At 36.0% G+C, this 21,261-nt stretch overlaps 1 protein-coding gene across 5 annotated transcripts in view; it reads left to right on the top strand.

Annotated features, from left to right (window-relative positions):
• Naaladl2 (N-acetylated alpha-linked acidic dipeptidase like 2) overlaps positions 1-21,261 on the top strand; it is a 1,189,792-nt gene that overhangs the window by 925,446 nt on the left and 243,085 nt on the right. The gene's annotated exons all lie outside the window — the stretch shown is intronic.

Genomic DNA, 21,261 nt, shown 5'->3' with positions numbered 1-21,261 from the left:
TACTTCTTTCTCCTAATGTTCTTCAGGCATTTTCTTTTTCATGTAACAGAGTGTGTAGCTGAAAATCACTGGATGCCCTTAGTGTCTAAGAGCTTTCTCCTGCCATACCCATAGCTATGACTTTCCATGACACTTTGCATATATCAATCTTAAATTCCAGTTCCTAGTGAATGCCAGTTCAGTTCAGCAGAACTAGGAAGTGGGATACCCATTAGCTCTTATGGATGGGATAAAGTGCACTATCATGTGACATATCCTATTTCCTCTTTAAGAAAAAAGACAGAATGCAAACAGGAGGGGCCTGGCATCTTGTGTGTTAATGGAGCCTACATTTCAAATTATACAAAATGGAACCACTTGTTTCTCAAGTTGGCCAACTGGGTATCATTTTTCATTCCTCTTGGTAAATACTTCTCTAGGTATCATAATAGGATAACTTCCTTTAAATGGACTAGATCTCAAGCAATGTGTTAAGTGCTTGAAGATGGTATTTCTTTTTGCATTCCAAACCAACTTAAGAGAAACTACAATTATGCCCATTTGTGAGAGTCAAATTGTGGCCTATTACAGATTAACAGCACTGACCGAGAGCAAATTCACCACACTTTGCATCTATTTCATAACAACACCTCAACATTATTTATACTGTAAAAACCCACACATAGGCGTAGGAAGCATGTAGATTTCAGGGTGAATTCTGATTCTGACACTTCATTTTTCATAAAAATGAACAAAATACCCTTGAAATGTGCTTTAAAATAAAAACTAATTAGCCAGAAGCCTGACAAAGAATAGACTCTTAGCAAATAGTAGTCATTTTGTGTTTCATCTTATCAATAACTAGCATTTCGAGAACTGAATTGGAGTTTAGAGGGCAGGCAAAGGCTTAAACTCAGAATTTGCCACTTAGTAATTTTCTCACCACCTGCAAGTCAGTACCATGAGTGAGCAATATTCTCATCTCTAAAACAGTACAATGCTGATGTTGTAGAAGAGGATTATGAAGTTTGACTGCAAGAATATATGGAGATGATTTTTTTCCAACTTAATTTCAGTGAGGAGGTAGGGCTGAGTATTTTCATATGAAAACATAAACAGTTGCTAATGAGATGCTAGATTAATAGGCTTAAGTAAGTAGACACTTAAGGGTGTATTCTAAGAACCTTTGATATAGCATATTTTCAAAGTAAACCTCTGCTATGTATTCACTTTTTTTGTAAAATTTAAGAAAATATCCCATTTATTGGGTTAGACTGATGTTGCAAACACAAGGCTATATGATTTACATTCCCATCTACATGAAAGTCTCACAAGGTGAACACTGCTATCCTTTTAGGAAGGGAGAAACTGCAGTTTACAGAGAAATCCTAACTTGGTCAAGGCTGTGTGGTAGTAAAGTCAGACCAACCATACTTGTCCATGGACTATTACTACTTCTCAAGATCGATTTTACATATTGAAATGAATCAGTGACCTTGTTGACAATGATATTGCCAATTCATTATATCAATATTAGAACAGAACTTTTATTTTGCTGTGATTGTTTCAGGTGTAGGAGAAGAATAGGACTTGATTCCAGAGCATGCATAGTTTGGGTTATGACCCCAAAATGTGTAGGGCAATTAAATGTGTTTATGTGTATAAATGTGTATATTGGTTGTTAGTCCTGTTTCAGTGTGCTTTCCAAATACCAAAGATAACATTATTTAGCCATTATAATTGAATGATAACTTGACCAACCCTTTGCTGTCAGCTCCACCATGTGAATTCTTAGATGCTATAAGCAGGGTCACTCTGGCGGATGCAACCATATTTGTTGGAAGAAGAAACAAGTAACAAGGTTACAAAGAACCAGGACAGGTGACCACACTTAGATTTGTTTGTGTTGATGTCTATGTGGGAAGTTGATGCTTTTTGTGTAGGTAAGTGTATGGCATATAAGTACTAAGAATTTAAGTTGTCAAATATAGTTTGTCTGAACTGTCTAAGAATTTTGACTCTCTGGAAAGTGATTTTTTAAAAAAAATTCTGGTACCGGGGTTTCTTGTTCTCACATTGCTTTTCCACTCCATACTGGTGCTCTGTCACTTTAACCTCACCTCTACCTCTGGATTTATGCTAGTAAATTGGAGAGCTATAAGATTATTATAGACTTTTCTGACAAGACTAGCTTTGAACTGTGAACCTCAGATTTTAGAGTCCTGAATATGTAGATTTATAGGCATGAGCCACCAGGTTCCAGATGGTTAGTGAAATTTTTGAAAGTTCAACTGGAAGGTTATTGTTGCTGTTACGTTTTATTTCAAGAAGCTGATGGAATAAATAATATCAACAGCAACAAATCCAGGGGGATAGCTGGAAAGGGAACACCAGGCTAATTAGCCGGCAGAGGATATCCACATGAGAGGTACTTTTATCTTCTTTTTAATATGGTTGAGATGTTGATAAAGTACTTTTGTTATGGGGATATGCTTTGGTTTTAGCTAACATACATCTTTTAATTTTACTATAATATTCTATCGTGTGTGTGTGTGTGTGTGTGTGTGTGTGTGTGTGTGTGTGTGTGCATGTGCCTATATTAGGGCTTATTTCAGGGCCTAGATCCTTTCCCTTACTTTCTCACTAAATTTTGGTACTTATCACTTGAGCCATATATCCACTTCTAATTGGAGATAAGAAATTCATGGACTTTTCTGTAAAGGCTGGCTTTATACCTCTGCCTTCAGAATTAAGCCTTCTGACAAGCTACTATTACAGGCATAGGTAACCAGTGCCTAGCTAATAATTTTTTTTAATTGTAAAGGTAGATGTACAGTTATATAAGTCCGGTCCTGAGTACATTTGTTTTGAACAGTTTCACCTCTTCTTTTGTTTTCTCCCAGGTTTTTCCTTCCTGGTACCTTTCCCCACAACTTACATAGTTCATTTTTAACATAGTATCTGAATTAGTATACCCTTTATCCCACAATTCTGTGCTTCCCTTCCACTTCCCAAATCAGATAAACTTGCATAAGAGACAAAATGTCCAGATATCAAAAACAGCAACAGAAGGGGGAAGAAAAAAAACACAAAGTAAAATAGAAAACCTCTTGTTGGAATTAATTTTGATAAGCATCATTTTATGTGATCATATGCACATACCTTTTGATCCCTGTGATCCTCTCCTAAGAATATCCTCCTTTGGTCTCACTGTGTGAATGTTTAGAGTCCTGTGTAATTTATTATGTCCAAGTGTATTTTGTTGTTTTTATTATTCCTTGGGTTTACTTGTAGATTATAGACACATTTTATTACAAATGAGGGAAACCGTGCAATATATGTTTCTTTGTGTTTGGTGTAGTTTGCTTCATATAATTTTTTTCCAAGTCTGCATTTTCTCACAAATGAGGCATTGCCATTCTTTCTGGTGGAAGCATAGAATTTCATCATACCACATTTCCTAGATCCATTCAATCACTGAGGGGAATCTAGGTATATCTTGACTATGGTAAACAATGCTACAACGAACATGGATGTGCTGGTGGCTAGCAAGATAAATAGAAAGGATGGAAGATCTTAATTATCTCTGCATCAGACAAGGACCTCATATCTAATGTATACTCAGAGATCAAAAAATTAAACACTGCAAAACAAATCCTCAAAGAAACAACAACCCAATTAGGTAAATGGGCCAAAGATTTAAAGAGAAACTTCTCAGAAGTCTCAGAAGAGGTAAAAATGGCTAATAGGAATAAGATGTTCAATGTCTCTGGTTATAAAAGAAATGCAAATCAAAACTACATTGAGATGCCAGCTCACCTCAGTTAGAAAGGCCATTATCAGGAAAACTAATAACAACAGATGTTGGCAGGAATGTGGCCAAAATGAATGTTACTACTCTGTTTCTTGGGAATGGAAACTGGTCCAACCACTCTGGAAAGCACTATGGCGTTTCCTTGGCAGACTGGACATAGAGCTCTCCTATAACCTAGAAACCCCACACTTGGCCACTTTTTAAACAAAAATGGAATATAAGATATGAACACTTATTTTTCCTTCTTGAGCTAAAAACACAGATGACCATTTTATCAAATGGAAGAAGTACATTCTGACGATAAGGCAAGGAAGGTCTTGTAGGGTATCATCTCAAGAGAGAGGAAGACCCTCTAAAGATATCCACACTATCTACAGAAGGGACTTGCTGTGTTCAGACTTTTTCCCAGACACTCAAAAATATTGGCAGCTAGACAGTCTCCAATGTTTCATGCCTGTACCCTAGCTACTCAAAACACTGTACATTTATTAGACCTAGGGAAAGGGAACACCAAAATGGATAGACAAAGGCTAAAAGGTGAACAAATGCCACAGTACTATTTACAAGACAATATGCTATAAACCAACTCTTCATCTGGCGGGTGGGGGGAGGGTGGGGAGGGAACTGGGGAGGGGGAAAGATGAAAGAAAAATGGAGGAATAACAGGGTTGATAAGAGATGTACTCACAGTCTTACATATGTAACTGTAATCCCTCTGTACATTACTTTGACAATTTTTAAAAAATGTAATAAGTATAACAATAAAAAAAGAAGGCATAGATAGTGATTTCTAAAAAGCAGAGGAGGAACACAGACCTCAGAGAGAATTCCACGTGGTCAGGGTTATGTACTTCTGTGGAGAAGGGAAGGCCTCTCAAGGTGAAGGAAAGATTGCTTTGCGAAGACTGGGCTAACTTTAGGATTGCTCCACATATCCAATTGAGTCATCAAGAGTCTCATGAGTTCAAGAAATCCCTAAGCAAGCAAATCATCTGTCTTCATAAGTGGGTGTACAGAATAATTTTGAGGCAAACAGTCATATCTGTTCAGTGGCTTACAGCCTTACTTCCTGGAAGGAATATCCTGGATCAACTGGTTAAGTTGACATCATCACTGAGAAAGCTTCAATACTATATCTTGATACCTAAGACATACAAATGTGCAGGCCTGGTTTTGATTGTCTTCAAGGCTAGCTACTCTACCACCTAAACTATAGTTCCTCTTTCTACTTGTTGGTAATTTATTGGAGATAGGAATCTCATAGACTTTCCTGCCTGGGCAGGCTTTGAATTGTAATCCTCAGATTTCAGTCCCCTAAGTACCTAGGATTTCAGTTGTAACCCACTGGAGACTGGCATTCCTATTTCTTTTGAATGAAATATTTCTTGACTGTCCTTTCCACTGCAAGTAGATGCTGAACTACTGAAGTACCAGAATAATTCTATGTTGTTTTACTACTTTTTAAGTAAAAATAATTTATGAACTTATCCTGCTACTACTTTCCATAACTAGAATCAGAAGCAATGAGGATTATTTGTAATGCTCACCTATGATATTAACCTTCATTTGCTTTTTGGCAGCAGTGGAGTGAACCCAGGGCTTTGTGCTTCTTAAGCAGGAACTGGAGAGAAAAAAAGAGGTATTTCCCTAGCTCTTCTTGACTTTAATCAAATATTATAAATTTCATCTTTTTACCTAGGGCTGGCCTCAGACCATGATCCTTACCATGCAGTTGGAATTATAGATATGCATCATCATGCTCAGCTTATTGATTAATATTGTCTTGCTTTTTTTTTTTAACCTGACTAGCCTTGAATTTTGATCCTCCTGACGTCTGCCTTCTAGGTAGCTGGAATTATAGTTGTGAGACAACATGCCTGGCCTATTTTCAATATTACTCTCCATTCATTTAGTCTATCTTTCCTTCATAATTTTTATATCTCTAAGACATTTTATCTTTGCCTCCCTATTACACTCGGTTTGACTTTTTATACTTGAAAACCCAGTATTCATCTAGTTGAATCATGCCTTCCTAAACTCTACACTAAGTGAAATAATTCTAAGTGTCTGATCTGCAGCTGAGATTTCTACTTGATATACTATTCAGCCAAGCCACCTCTGGAAAACTTCATCTTCACAACATAACCATGGACAAACATCAGGAAGATTCTTGGGGGTACAATGGTTTCCTAGCACTCGAAAACAACATTAATAGTACTTGAGATAATACGTTCAAACATTTGTGTGGCAAATAAAGGAGACATTCAAGCAGCCAGACAGATCTTTTAAACAAACTAGAGAGACACTAAGAAAAATACTGTCAGAGGCTTTCCATAACTATTGTGATCTCACTCAGCTAGAATCCAGCTAGTCATTAACTTATCCAGCTAGAATACAACCAATGATGCAACAGGAATCCAGAGTTAAAAAGAAATACCTCTATCCACCCATGGATATCTGAACATCTGTAGAATAGTTCATCTTTTATGTAGTGTTATTCCTGATTTACAGCTAGCTTTAAAGTATGTTAAGGTACATTAAATTTACAACAAGATCCTCTTTAAAAAACTGTACACCTATGAATCCAGCCATTTTCATTCTTGTCAAGGATTTAATGACTTCTATAGTTTCTGTATTTGCTTTCTTTTTGTATTTTCCTCTTAAATTATTCCACAGTATTGAAATTGTTTGCAGACATTTTCCAGCTTGAATAATATTGTTGGTTCTTGGTTGTTTAATAAGAGATAAACAGCTAAGCAATGTATATGGCATGTAAAACACCTTGTATTACTATAGTGCTAAATATTTATTATCATACTGTTTTAATGTCAACAAAATTCAAGTCACTATTTTAAAAGAGATTTTGCATTCCATGGCTTGCTGAACCAAACTGTTAAATGCTGACTTACATGAATAAGAATAGTAGTATTCTGAACACATCAAAGTCTGAAAGATCCAAACATAAAGTAGTTTATTTCTTTTGATGCTTAAGCAACGTAATCTAGGCTTGCATTTCTATCCTTTCTTTGTCATTCAGCTGTTGTATATTTTTACTGGTGAATTCCACCAAATCTTTAGTATATGTTTATTGCCTTCAAGACTAATATACTTATATTATATGGGATACAAATAGGAGTAATACTGTCTTAACACTTATTTGCCTTGGTAAAATGCATTGTTGGATTATGATGAGGCACAGAGACTTAAAGGGAAGTAGAAGAGGGAAGGCTGGTAGACAGAGTAAATGCTGAAGTACTAAGGTTCAGTTAGCCCTGCTTCCAGCAGGGTGGACAAGGGAAGAACTTACAGAAGCATTGAGCATTAATATGAATTTTTTTTTAAGTCTGAGTAGGACTCTGTGCCTTTCTAGGCCCTATAATTTCAGGATGATTCCAGTGATTCTTCTCAGTCTCATTTCTGGTTAAGATAACATTCCTCTTAAATTATTACAAGCAATCAATCTGGCCGTGTGTTCCTAAAGTTTTCTGGCTACCCAAAGCTAAGAAAATTATGCTCTCCTTCTCATTTCACATGTTTTTCGCTTAAGTTCTCTTAACTTGTTCATAGTATACTTAGGAACATGATTTTTAATTTTCTTGCTAAAAATTAAGATATTATTATTATTATTCAATTTAGGATCTTTATTTTCCTTACAAATGTAATTTTCTTCTATCTTGTAGTTGTATGGTATAATCCTTGGGCTCATTATCAGTATTATGCAAGTCATATTCATATTCTTTTGTTATATTGGAAGAGACAAAGAAACTTCAATTAATATTCAATGTGAATGCCCTGCACCTTTAATATTAGCTACTCAGGTGGCTGACATCTGAATGAATACAGGTCGAAGTCAATCTGGGGAGTAAAGTCCATGAGATTATATCTCAAAAATATCCAGGTAAAAGCTAACCTAGAGGCAAGATTGTGTGTGTGAGTGTGTGTGTGTGTGTGTGTGTGTGTGTGTGTGTATGTGTGTGTGTGCTAGTATTAGAGCTTGCCCTCAAGACCTGGAAACTGTGCTCAAGCTTTTATGCTGAAGACTAGTGCTCTACCACTTGAGCCACAGATATGCTTCTGGCTTTTTGGTGGTTTATTGGAGATATGAGTTTCATGGACTTTCCTTCCTGATATCTTTTTGACTTTCGAACATAGGTCCTTAGATGTCCATCTCCTGAGTAGATAGGATTACAGACCTGAGCCCAGTGCCTAGATTAAGAATATTTTCATGCAAATAATTTTGTGTCAGATGTTTAATTTTATTTTCAATCATTAAAATAACAAAATAATGTTTGATGACATGTTGGAATATTTCACTTTTGGGGATTGAAATCCTAAAATTAATTCATTTCAGTATAGAGAATTGAAACGCTGCTTAGATTAAAGCTAACTAGGGATGGAGTTTATAAAGTGCATAATTGGAAAATCGTTGGCTGGCTTTGAACAGCAGTCCTCAGATCTCAGCCTCTTGAGTGACTAGTATTACAAGCCTAAGCCTTCTATTCACCAATTGCTATGGATCCCATAAAAGTGGGAAGACTGTGGCTAACTTTATTTTACTGATAAAATAAGGGCATTTTTGAAGCTATTGATGGATACTTTACTATCTCATCACAGGAAGGCTGTGATTATGGACCCTATATTTGGACAGGTTAGGATATCTCTAAATACTGTTCCTAGTCTTCCTGGGCTGAGTAAGTTGTTTTCAACTACATAACCTATTTAGCTTAGGCAATGAGGCCAAAAAAAATTAAGAATGTACAGTTGTACTGTAGTTATTTAGCCAGTGCATCTGGTACAGGAATTTCAGATGAGTCAACCACTTCTAAACCTTTGTGCTCAACAGAAGTCTCTAGTACAGGCTGTTTGAGGGGAAAATGACATATTTTTTAAAACACCATACTGGAACCCCTTAGCTGGTAAGAGAAAAGAAGATAACTGATTCAAAAGACAATAACATTAAAATAGAATGACAAAACTAAGGGATTCTAGGTTGTCTCAAAGTTGTTTGTAATGTGTTTGTAGACTTTGCAGTAAATAGGGAGTGCTGTGTGTGTGTGTGTATGTGTGTATGTGTGTTCTCGACATTGAATTTCACAACTGTACAGCATATGAATGCTATAAATTAAAGAATACAAGAATAAAATAAGAAAGAATTAAGCCTCAACTTTCTGATCAGAGCAGTCAAGAAAAATTAGAAATGATGATACTTTTCAGCTGGGAGTAGAAATGCCCTTAATAGTGACCAAGACAGTTTAGATGGCTGAACTTTGGCTTTCATACAATGTTAACACTGTCTGGTTGAGATGATCTTACCTGAGCAAGAACCTTAACAACATGGAAACACAATATTACCTATGCTTTCTAGTCAAGTCTACTAGTTTTGGTCCACTGACTGTATTAAAAAAACAAAAACAAAAACAACTATTGAATGACAAAACTGGATGGCTTCTCTTATCCTTCTTGAAACAGTTTCTAGTCCTGCAGTTTCATTGTCCTTCATGCTATGAAAGATTCTAGTCAAAGGCTGGTGGTTCATGCCTATAAACCGAGTTACTTGGGATCTTGAGATCATGAGGTTCATCTTTGTAGGCCAAGTTGGGAAGTCATGTCTGCAAGACAGTGTTTGAGGGAAGCTGGGTGTGCTAGCACAAGCTTATGACCCCAGAAACAGCAAGAAGCTTTTTAAAACAAAGACCTATGTTTAGACCCACAAGGAAGGTAAGCACCTATAGTGAAAATAACTAGAAGAAATAGAGACAGAGTCATGGCTCCATTGTAGAGTACCAGCCTAGTCAGCTATAGGCTTAGAGTTGAAATCTATGTAAAGAAAAAATTCCATTGAATCTAAGAGGTGACAGCCTCTTGAGGTGAGGAATCTCTGCTTTATCACATTGTGTATGACAAAACCTATATAAGATACAACTTTTTGATATCATCTAGCTCTATCATATCTGGAATGTAAATCTTCTGTTTGTCCATCATTTCTGTATGCAATATATACGCATATGTAATATTAGATATGCAGTATGATCTATGTATTACATATATGTCTACCCAACTGCTCAATAGTTGCTTAGAAGCCATCCTAGTTTTGATTAATCTTCCAATATCCCGGAGTTTTGTGTTTGAGAAACCCTTATTTAACTTATAAATGGACCCATAGACAAAGTTAGTGTTATTGACCCTTTGGAAAGGGCAAAGAAAAGCTTTGGTGTTCTTCATTTAAGTGAAAAAGAGAATCTACCTCAAGAGAGAAGACCAAATTCATAGTAAATGCATTATAGAATATTGTCATCATTGTTTTATTACCATTGTTCATCTTGGATAACATTTTACCCTCCCTATTTCCAAAACTTTCTCTAGTAGCATATTTCTTTTTTTTTTTTTGCCAGTCCTCGGGCTTGGACTCAGGGCCTGAGCACTGTCCCTGGCTTCTTTTTGCTCAAGGCTAGCACTCTGCCACTTGAGCCACAGCGCCACTTCTGGCCATTTTCTGTATATGTGGTGCTGGGGAATCGAACCCAGGGCCTCATGTATATGAGGCAGGCACTCTTGCCACTAGGCCATATCCCCAGCCCTCTAGTAGCATATTTCTTGGAAAAATACACCATTTATAACTTTCATTGATATCTAGTGAATGTCTTAGCATAAACCCTCATGGATTACAAACAATTTAAGCTATATCCATATTAAAGATCATAAAATATGTATATAAAGTGCATACTAAGTACCATTGATATAATGCTATTTATAACCAGACTTTTAGGCAAATATCCAAATAGACTCTGTGGTTTCCCTCCTTGGGAATAATTAGTATATGTCTAGGATAGTCCTAGTAGAAGATTACAGTAGCTCAATAGCTATGTCCAGATGAGCACATAAGATAATACTAGTTGAAATGAACTCCAAGTTATGGAAACAAGTGGTTTTTCATTGTTCTTGTTTTCAGCATACCATATGAAATTATGCCCTTTTCTATTGTCTCTCTTTCCCATGCTTTTACCCATGATATCCCTGTAACTGATTTTAGTACCCTAGATATTGAATGTACCTGTATTGGAACTAGGGAAGGGAAAGGGGATACCAAAATAGAGAGACAAAGGATAAAAAGACAAACCAATGCAATAACAAAACTTACAAAACTATATGATGTAAACCAGCTGAACAACTCATGGTGGGAGAGGGAAATGGGGAGAGGTGAAGATGGGGAAAAATGGGGGAGGAGGTAACAAGTGGATAAGAAATGTACTCACTACATATGAAACTGTAACCACTCTGTACATCACTTTAACAATATAGAAATGAAAATAAAAGAATTGGTTTTGGTAGAAGTATAAATTACACGAGGAATCAAAAGAGATAAAATGAGACTATTTCTTTACATAAAATCCCGAAAGAACAATATATTCTGAATACATAATTTCATTTTTCCCTTCTCTTCCCTCTTCTGTCAGCCTTTCAATGGGAAAATATAGAGTATTAAATTTTACATGCAAATTTTCAGTAGTTTGCAAATGACTGGGAGAAATTCTGCCTATTAAATTATTTGATTCCTACTACTAGTATTTTAAACTGTTGAACATGTGGTTTATGTTGAAATATACAGCCCTACTTTCAGATAACCAAGGTTATTCTCTTATGAGCTTGTCAAAATCTGCATGTTTCTTTCTTATAACTCGTTAAAGAAACTTTCTATGAATATATCTGTTCTTGTTACACAGCTGTCTAGTTCTATGTTAGCAGCTGATTTAATAAAAGTATAATAAGATGTGAAGCTTGGATTACACATTGTAGTAAAATTTTCTCTCTGCTTATTTTGGTATATTTTCTTCATGTAGAAACATACTGATGCATATAAGACATTGCAACTTTTTTCACAAGTAAAGATTGGAATATTGACACATCATACATCAGAAATTACTGCAATTAATGACATGATTCAGTTGGGTTCACTATTGATGGTAATGAAAATAGTAATCATACATTATTTACTATTTTTAATTTTTATGGGCTAGATATGATGCTACATAATTAACTCTTTAAGATCTAGGCTTACCTTCCTTTTCCTTTAATGTTTGTTTATATTATTTATTTTTGTTTTTACTATCTATTTTAGTTTCATGTTTTTAGCTTTTAATTTTTTATGTAATTGTTTCAGGGTGTTTCAGTTCAATGGGTCCCTCTGTCAGTACAATGCATCTTGAACCATGTCATCTTTTTCTTTGTTCTCCCTACTTTTCCCTATCCCACAGAGACCCTCATTTTAACTAGCTCCATTTTTACATGTGTAAGTTGACTAGTATAATGTACTCACCCACCATTTCTCTCTCCCCTTTTCTGCTTGACCTGATGCTTCCTGGCATTCATTTTTATTGAACTGTTTTCATTGTCCAAAGGAATTTCACAGCTGGAATCCTTTCCATGTGGGTACCCTACTTTTGTATATATTCATATTATCCTGTTTTCAACAATTTCAAAGTACAAAAAACAGTTGTAGAAGCTCATTAATTCCCATATTTAAAACTGGATGACAATGTTCAGTTGATACTGATAACACAGATTGGATTGCTTCTTTTAGCACATCATGGCCTCCAAAATTAACAGAAATAATCTTCCCTTTTCTCACAAAAATCATTATTTTGTTTCTTACAGCAGCTCTTGGATAAATACGTTTAAAACCTACAGCCAGTCTAAATAGTCTAGTTATTTTTAGACACGTTATACTCTACTGACACTGTAAACTTGCAAGACAAAAATGGAATTATCAATAATGTGGAGACAAGTTGAAATTATTAGATGTCCTATACTGTCATGTTTGCAAACCAAATTATTGAAATAAAAATAATTTAGGTATTGATTATTCTGTCAGAAATATAGAGAGGATTTTATATTTCCCTAAAAACAATTATCCTAGATATTTAAGAAATCCCTTCTATTTTCCCATTTGTGTTCAAATCCTTCTAACTGTATCTGCCTTTGGGTTAAATTATGTATTGTTCATTTAATTTTTCTAGCTATATTTCATAGCAGTATATGCCTTATATTCATTTATTAACTTATTCTCTTCAGAATACCCATGTAGACCTCAGGGCATCAAGGATGTACACATCAATGTACACCTGATCCCCAGAATATTTTCACCTTGGAAAACCAATATTCCATTTCCCATGATCCTAGCCTTTGGAAAACACCATCTGGCTTTCTGGGGGTAGAGATTTAACTATTCCAGACACCTCACAGTAGTGGGGCTTGAGCTGTTATAAAAGGCTATTGTACAATACTTTTCCACCAAGACAAGTATTGCATTGTCTCTCATAAATGAAACCTAGGGCAACAAGGAGACTGCAAGGAAGTAGAATTGTGGCTCAAGTGATAGATCACAATCCTTGAGTAAGAGTCAAACTGAAGCACCAAGTCCTGAATTCAAATCCCAATATTAATACACACACACACACACACACACACACACACACAAACACACTGCATGAAAGTAAAAGGGTGACTGCTAGGAAGGTACAATGAGAAGGAAGAGATGAAGGAAAGAAGGATGAAAAAGAAGAGTAATATTGATAAGCAACATGATCACGGCACATTGTATGTTTGCCAGATCCTTTCATATACAATATTATAACAATGCTAGTGAAAATAACTTGCTAAATGTACTTTTTGTGTGTATATACAAAATACCAAGTGCATCACAAAGCTCTACATCAGATTACTTTTCAGTTCAAAATGCTTTAATTTTTACGTATTGAGAACAGAGGAGTGTGTGTGTGTGTGTGTGTGTGTGTGTGTGTGTGTATTTAGAATACCTACAATCATTGTGAAAACTCCAAATGCACTTGAAAACAGAAAATAGGACAGAGAGTTCAGCATTGTCACTTCCTGATTGACAACTGGTAGTTTCTTTCCTCTCCTTGAAAAGAAAGCTTTGAAACAGTAGTATTTTCTAAACAAATTGAATTTTTCCCTAAAGCATTGTTATAATAATATTGTATATGAAAGGATCTGACACAAGATACCCAATATGTATTTACCATTTGTGTGTGTGTGTGCATAATGTTAGATAATTATTTTTCCCAGTTTTACTATTTTAGTTTTAACAGTATTTTGTATTTTTTCTTTTCTTATAATTAGCAGTTTGTCTTGATCCATTCTATATTTTAAGAAAATATGTAACTATTTGTATCTCCAATATCTATAGCTCTCAATACATATTGTTAGGTATTATGTTTTTAGGAAGAGAACACATAACATTAAGGGAAATGCAATTTTATTTAGGGGAAATTTTTTAAAATACAAAAGCAGAAAGTGAACATCTTTTGCTAAGTGAAAAAAGACATCACAGTTTCTTCTAACTGCTCAGCTGTATATATATATGTATATATGTATATATATGTATATATGTATGTATATATATGTATATATATGTATGTATATATGTCCTCTTTCATTCAACTCTATCTGCATTAAAATTTCAGAAAGTCTTATCCATTTTTATCTTATATGAAGGATTCAAAGGGGAACCTATTTGACAATAAGTAATATATTATATATAACATTTTACAGGCATCCCTGATAAATACATCTAACCAAGACAATGGAGCTTATGTCTGATATATAGCAGCCTAACATGAAGCCTGGATTTGCATTCCAGCTGGGGGTAATGTCAAGACACCAGTGATATGACCTTGACCTCCAAAGTTCTGATGTGGTCCCTTTAGCAGAGCTATTGCTAGGTTCCCAGATCTTTGGTCCAGAGTTTTAAGGTCATGGGTTGACACTACCATCAATCAGACTGAAGCACCTTCCTGCTGATAGTGTTATTTCCTCTATCCACTTTCTTACTCTCAGCACTTAACTTGCTTGAAATGTTAATGTGTGGTACTATGCTGTCTATATCCTTTTGTCCTCCTGCTTGCCAAGTCCACATTTCTCAGCATTTTCTCCCTGTGCTCTCCAATTAAATGAGTCATCTCTAAGGAACCTGAGCACACCCATCTGATTTACAACTGCCCTGAAACCCTGGTCATAGTCCCAACAACAACCTTTTCCTCTTGGAGTCCAGTGAATGAATCTAAATACAAGCACAACAATTTCAGTACTTTCCTTGCTTCTAGGGATACATTCTTTTCACGTGTCTCAACTTTTTTAACTACATTGTTTCATCTAAAGAAAGATTTTGTTTAAATATTTCATTAAAAATACTTGCAGCCAGAGATGGTTAATGTTGATTTGAAAAGCAGCTAGGTTTTTTTTTTTCCCCCCCTTGTCCAGCTATTTTTTTTTTAACTTCTGGCAGCTGGAATCTCTCACTGAAATGCTGACATGATATTATTTAAATAGCCTTGCCTGTGAGGCTAGGAGAAGCTATTTAAGACAAACTTCAAGAACTACTGGTGAAATAATAGTCAAAGTTAGGTTATGTCAGCCAATTCTTCAGCCTAGACCAGCGTGGTGGGGCTTGAATAATTATCCTTTATGGAGACATGAAAATATATCTCTTGATCTTTTTGGTCAGTAGAGGTCCTGTGAGAATTGTCCCCAGGGTTTTGACAGGTAGTACCTTTTCAATATGCTTTCCATTGAGTCTACGTAGAACCAGGGTACAGTTTTTGGAAGGGGGTTTGAGTTTATCATTCTACCTATAGTTCACAATTCACACGGAAATTTTTTTTTGTTATTGCAATGACCAATAGGAAACCTGTTAAAGAAGTACTGAAGTAGAGCAGAAATCTACTGAGCCTTTTAAGTCACCTTTATCTAAATCGAAAGATAATTTTAATTTGGTTTCCCATTCAACTGTCTAATAGCTCTCTATAAACTGAGGAAACCATTCCTTATCTCCTTTGTTAAATGGTGTGTGTGTGTGTGTGTGTGTGTGTGTGTGTGTGTGTGTGTGTTTATGTGTCTTTGTGTGCAGACATTAGGCTCAACATAGAGGCTGGAAAATCTAGGTTAAAAAATCCCTGCCTACAACTCTACTTGCTGTCTGAATCTCCAGAGAGAAACAAATCCTTCAGTCTGTAAAGTGGAGTAATGACACCAGCTTTACCCATCTCCTAAGAGCGTCATGTGGTGTGATCTAATATCATGTCTGTAAATGACAAGTCTTAATTTAATTGTCTCCTTGGGGTAAAGACAGAGTTTATATTCAGCATATTTGGAAAATAAGATATTCTCAAAAATACAAACACATACTAACTATGTAAGCATTGTCTTGGAAAACTTTATAAGGATTAATAATGTTACTTTCTGTCTTCCTTGCTAGCTCTTGTAGGTATGTTTTCTTTAAGCAATTTCCTAATTATTTTGGTATGTCCCCTTTAGTAATCTTTACCCCAACAGAGCCCCATGTTGTTGGACCTCAGTTTTCTATAAAATAAAACAATAGTGTACCTTTGTTTCTTCTTCCCCAGAGAATAATATCTGCTTAAGTCTCCTGCGCATTTAATTTCAATTTTTCCATCTTCCGTGATTTAAACTCAGGGTCTCAAACTTAGACTCTACCAAGAGAGTCATGTTTCAGAACTGTACTTTTAGTTTGTTTTGCAGATATGTTCTCAAACTAGCTTTCCCCAGCTTGGTCTTCAATGATGATTCGTTTCTTCATATTTCACTTTAATGAAGCAGGTGCTCCTGGGTCACACTTGTAATCATAGATACTTGGCTTTCTACTCGTTAACTGGCAATACTAGCATTTCGAAGTCAGCCCAAACAAGAAAGTCTGGGAGATTATCTTCAATTAATGACAAAAAAAAAAGCCAAAAATGGAGCTTTTGCTAAAGTTGTAGAGTTGTAGCCTTGATTTGCAAAAATCTAATGTATGGTGCCCATGCCCTAAGTTCAAACATCAGTATTACAATAACAACAAAGAGCTAGTTGTCAGTGGCTCACACTTGTAATCCTAGCTACTGTGGATCACAGTTTGAAACTAGCCCAGGCAGAAAAGTCCTCCCAAACCTCTTATCTACAATTAATCAATCAAAAACTGGAAATAAAGCTGTGATTCAATGTGGTAGAACGTTAGCCTTGACTAAAGAGCTCAGGGATAGTGCCCAGGCCCTGAGTTAAAGCCCGAAAATTGACAAAAACGAAAGGAAAAGAGAAAGAGAGAGAGAGAGAGAGGCAGAGACAGAGACAGAGACAGAGACAGAGACAGAGACAGAGAGACAGAGACAGAGAGACAGAGAGAGAAGAGAGAGACAGAGAGACAGAGAGAGACAGAGAGACAGAGAGACAGAGACAGAGAGAGACAGAGAGAGACAGAGAGAGAAAGAGGAAGAAGGAGGAGGAGAAAAAGAAAAGGAATGAAGGAAACAACCTTATAGTTTTACCTTATGGCTTTATTGTGTACACGTACAGAGCTTACAGCCTGATTTGATTTCAAGTCCTTGCCTGATTTGTGGTAGAAAATTAAACCAGTGATAACCATGGTCTTTGCCTTGAGCTTGCTGATTTTATGAACTGGACTAAAAATACTTGTTATCAAACATTAAATATGGACCATTTTGAACTCTTGAGATGAAATACTTAATGTAAACTTACTCAGCCATGTAAATAAATTTAAAAAGTTAATTGACCTTCACAAATTTGTTACCAGCCTTCTCTCTCCCAGGGTGCTTAAGTTCTAGTAAAATGAAGGAAATCAACATTTCTTTCTGTTGCCATCTCAGATCTTGTAGGGGTTGAGTAGATGAACATTTCTTACTTCGTATGGACCTAATAATACACTGCAGTGCTGTGTGCAAAATTCATGTTCATTAAGTTCACCACAGATCTATGAATTTGATTCCAAATTAATTGATATTTATTTATTTATATAATTGATTAATTTAATTTTTTTGCTAAGGATGGAACTCAGCCTTTGCATATATTAGCAATTTTTCTCTATTGACCTAAGTCTCTGAGCCTGATTTAATTGTAATGAAGAATTAGAAATTTTTCTATGTGATAAAAGGTTCCTTGTGTGTATATGCCTATAATGGGATTTGAACTCAGAGTTGAGCACTGATCCTCAGCTTTTGTGTTCAAACCTAGTGCTCTATCACTTGAACCACAGCTCTACTTCTGGCTTTTTACTGAGTAACTGGAGATAACAATCATATAGGCTTTTCTGCCCAGGTATGCTTTGAACCTCCATCCTCAGATCTCAGAGCCCTGGGTCCTCAGAATTCCAGGCATGAGCTACTGGCAACCAGTGAGTACGCTGAGGAAATATCCAGTCTGCTGTAAAGATCCTTTCAGGACTAGTATTTTACGTTTTTGCTACTTAGGGAGAAAGGCACAAAAGCATAGCAATCTAGGTAATGCATTACCTTTTATTATTGATGAATCACAAAATAAAATGTGAGTGTGTGTGTGTGAGAGAGAGAATATGTTGGGGAGGGGGGTGTTGAGATAAGATCATTGCAAGGTTTTCATTGAGTCTGGGCTCAGCAGCAGTGCCTCAGCCCCCAGGTATGCTCAGGGGCCTCTGGAGCCTCTAACCTTGCATAAACTTCCTTGAACTTAAAATCCCTCCATTTGAAATTGACTCTGACATAAATCTCAATGTCCCCAGCTACCTTTGGGTCATCCAATTCTCTTCTATCCCATCTCTGTAAAGAATCCATATTTAGCACTAGGCACATATTCTCATAGATGTTAACCTGCAGAGCCATAATTTTAATTCTCCCTTGGTAATACACTGTCACTATTTCAGTTGATTTAACAAAGGAGTTCATACATGACAGAAGTAGCAATAGAAATTTTTGGAAAAAGAGAATTTTCAGAAAGTGAGTGAAGTACAACGAACTAGAGTAAGGAAGAAGAATATAAAAGTCAGATATGACTCTTCTAGTTTCTCTGAAAATACAAAATATATAAATAATGTTGTAGCTAGAAGTAACCATGGAAATAGAATATGATGAAAATATTAAAGTTGAGTTATACCAAGAACAGAGAGATTTGAAGAAAATCCATAATGCTTTCATATAGAATATCCTGGACTAATAAAAGACTGAGTGTAAATCAGAACTATTATTAGAAACACAAAATAAGAAAATATTAGAAAAGAGGAAAAGAAAAAGAAAAGAAAAGGAAAAGAGGAGGAAAAATTTAAATCATTACATTATTTTAGAGAAGTGCTTTTCTGAGAAGCTTTAGTGCTAGATAGTTTAGATAGGATAATATTTAAATTCTGGATGTCTTATACCCATGGAGGTTTTATAACCACCTTACAGGGAATGGGATGATCTTGATTGTTCTCAGAGAAATATACCCCAAAGTTTATTAATAATTTATATGTACTGAATATAATATTATTATAACATGTTAAAAACATGCATTTTTTCAGAGTATTTTATGGTACTTCCGTTTTCTGTTTTCTATTTGAATTTTTATTGACTGAAGGCATCCAAGGAATTTTCAGAACTGTTTTATGTCATTTACTGGGATTTGAAAACCACAGGAATCTGGTGTTTTCTTTTGCAATTAGGACTAAATGAAAATAATATCAAAGTATTTTCTTTCTTTCTTTCTTTTCTTTTCTTTTTTTTTTTTTGCCAGTCCTGGACCTTGGACTCAGGGCCTGAGCACTGTCCCTGGCTTCTTTTTGCTTAAGGCTAGCACTTTACCACTTGAGCCACAGCGCCCCTTCTGGCCACTTTATGTGAAGCTAGGAAGTGAACTCAGGGCTTCATGTATAGGAGGCAAGCACTCTTGCCACTAGGCTATATTCCTAGCCCTCTCAAAGTATTTTCTTTCTTTTTTTGCCAGTCCTGGGCCTTGGACTCAGGGCCTGAGCACTGTCCCTGGCTTCTTCCCGCTCAAGGCTAGCACTCTGCCTCTTGAGCCACAGCGCCGCTTCTGGCCGTTTTCTGTATATGTGGTGCTGGGGAATCGAACCTAGGGCCTCGTGTATCCGAGGCAGGCACTCTTGCCACTAGGCTATATCCCCAGCCCTCAAAGTATTTTCTTAAATAACATGTTTATTGTAAAAAATTAAATCTTTGACAGACACCTAGAGTGGAACTGAATTGTCAATTATTTCTAAACATGTCATTTTTTTCTGTTACAAAAAAAAATCTAAGGAGAGCAGCTAAGAAGCTATGATGGATTTTGTGAGTTATTTATACAAAATGAATTGAAGTCAAGCCTGTATTATAACCGGAATTAAGTGTTCGTACTGTCTTGAAAAGATGCAGACCACCTCAGAAAAGAAAATGAAGAACACCTAAATAATGATCTTCCATTTGATGGTATTTTTACCTTCGTCTAGCTGCCTGATTTTTCTCTATTAATAATACCTTAGACATTTGATGTCCTAGGCATTTAGCAAAATAAATACCAAGTTCTGTCAAATGCTGATTAATGACATACATTTAGATTTCCCAAATTCAAATGTCCCTGGCCTCAACCAGTCAGTTTGTTTTCTTAGTATTAATCTGCACTTTATAAGTCTGTAATTTTTGTTTATTTTTTCTTCTCTTTTCCTAAGGCACGATCTTGCTATATTGCCCAAATTAGCCTCGAACTCTCCACCCCTCTATCTTTTAGTCTCTTCCTGACAGGTGCATTTTCATGTGTGCAACACCACACTTCAGCCCCCAAGTTTGAAAGGAGATATTTGAAATTATTTTCTGAATGATACCATGATAGAGACGTGTGGAAAGTTGCAAAGTCAGTGCCATGCTTCAGAATCAAGATGCCCTGAGCTCCTACCTCCTGTCTGATGGTCAATGTTATAACCATGGGTTCACTGACCCCTTTCTCATAGGAACTGCCTGAGAGAATAGGTTTCTTCCATATCATGACTGAGACACCTGTATTGCACACAGGTTCTAGATTTCAGGACAACTTGAGGAAGACATTGATAATAAAACTACAAAAACATATTTTTAAAGTTTAATAAAAAATGAAAGTGGGAAGCTGGAGCATGTGTTGTTGGAGCACAATTAAAGGAACGGGAATCGACAAATGGGGAGAAGAAGAAGGGTGGGTGAAAACAGTCGTAATATTCAATGTACATATGTAAAAATAGATGAGGTAATTTGATGGGATGCGTAAGGATGGGGGAGATGGGGAAGAATAAAGGAAGCAGTGACATTGATTAAGACACATTCAACTCATACAATAATGTGTAGAACTAAGGGTAAACCTTTTGTATTACTACTTAAAGATAATATAAAATAATGAACCTTTTGTGTTTAATAATTTATTTATGTAAAGTAACACAGTTGTTTTACATGCTATAGACAATTCTACTTAGACAGGGAACAATGGATGAACCAATGTTACAGTAATCCTCACAAGACAATATGTTGGAAATGAACTTTACAACTTGGCAGGGAGGGGAGTGCGGGGGAGAGATGTGGGAGAGAATGAAGAAGGCAGTAACAATGTTCAACAAGAAATGCATTCATGGGCTGGGGATATAGCCTAGTGGCAAGAGTGCCTGCCTCGGATACACGAGGCCCTAGGTTCGA

This window comes from Perognathus longimembris, chromosome 5 (genome assembly GCF_023159225.1).
Source record: "Perognathus longimembris pacificus isolate PPM17 chromosome 5, ASM2315922v1, whole genome shotgun sequence".
Classification (NCBI taxonomy): domain Eukaryota; kingdom Metazoa; phylum Chordata; class Mammalia; order Rodentia; family Heteromyidae; genus Perognathus; species Perognathus longimembris.
The sequence above is the reverse complement of the archived record's forward strand: the minus strand, read 5'-3'. Positions and strand labels throughout refer to the sequence as shown.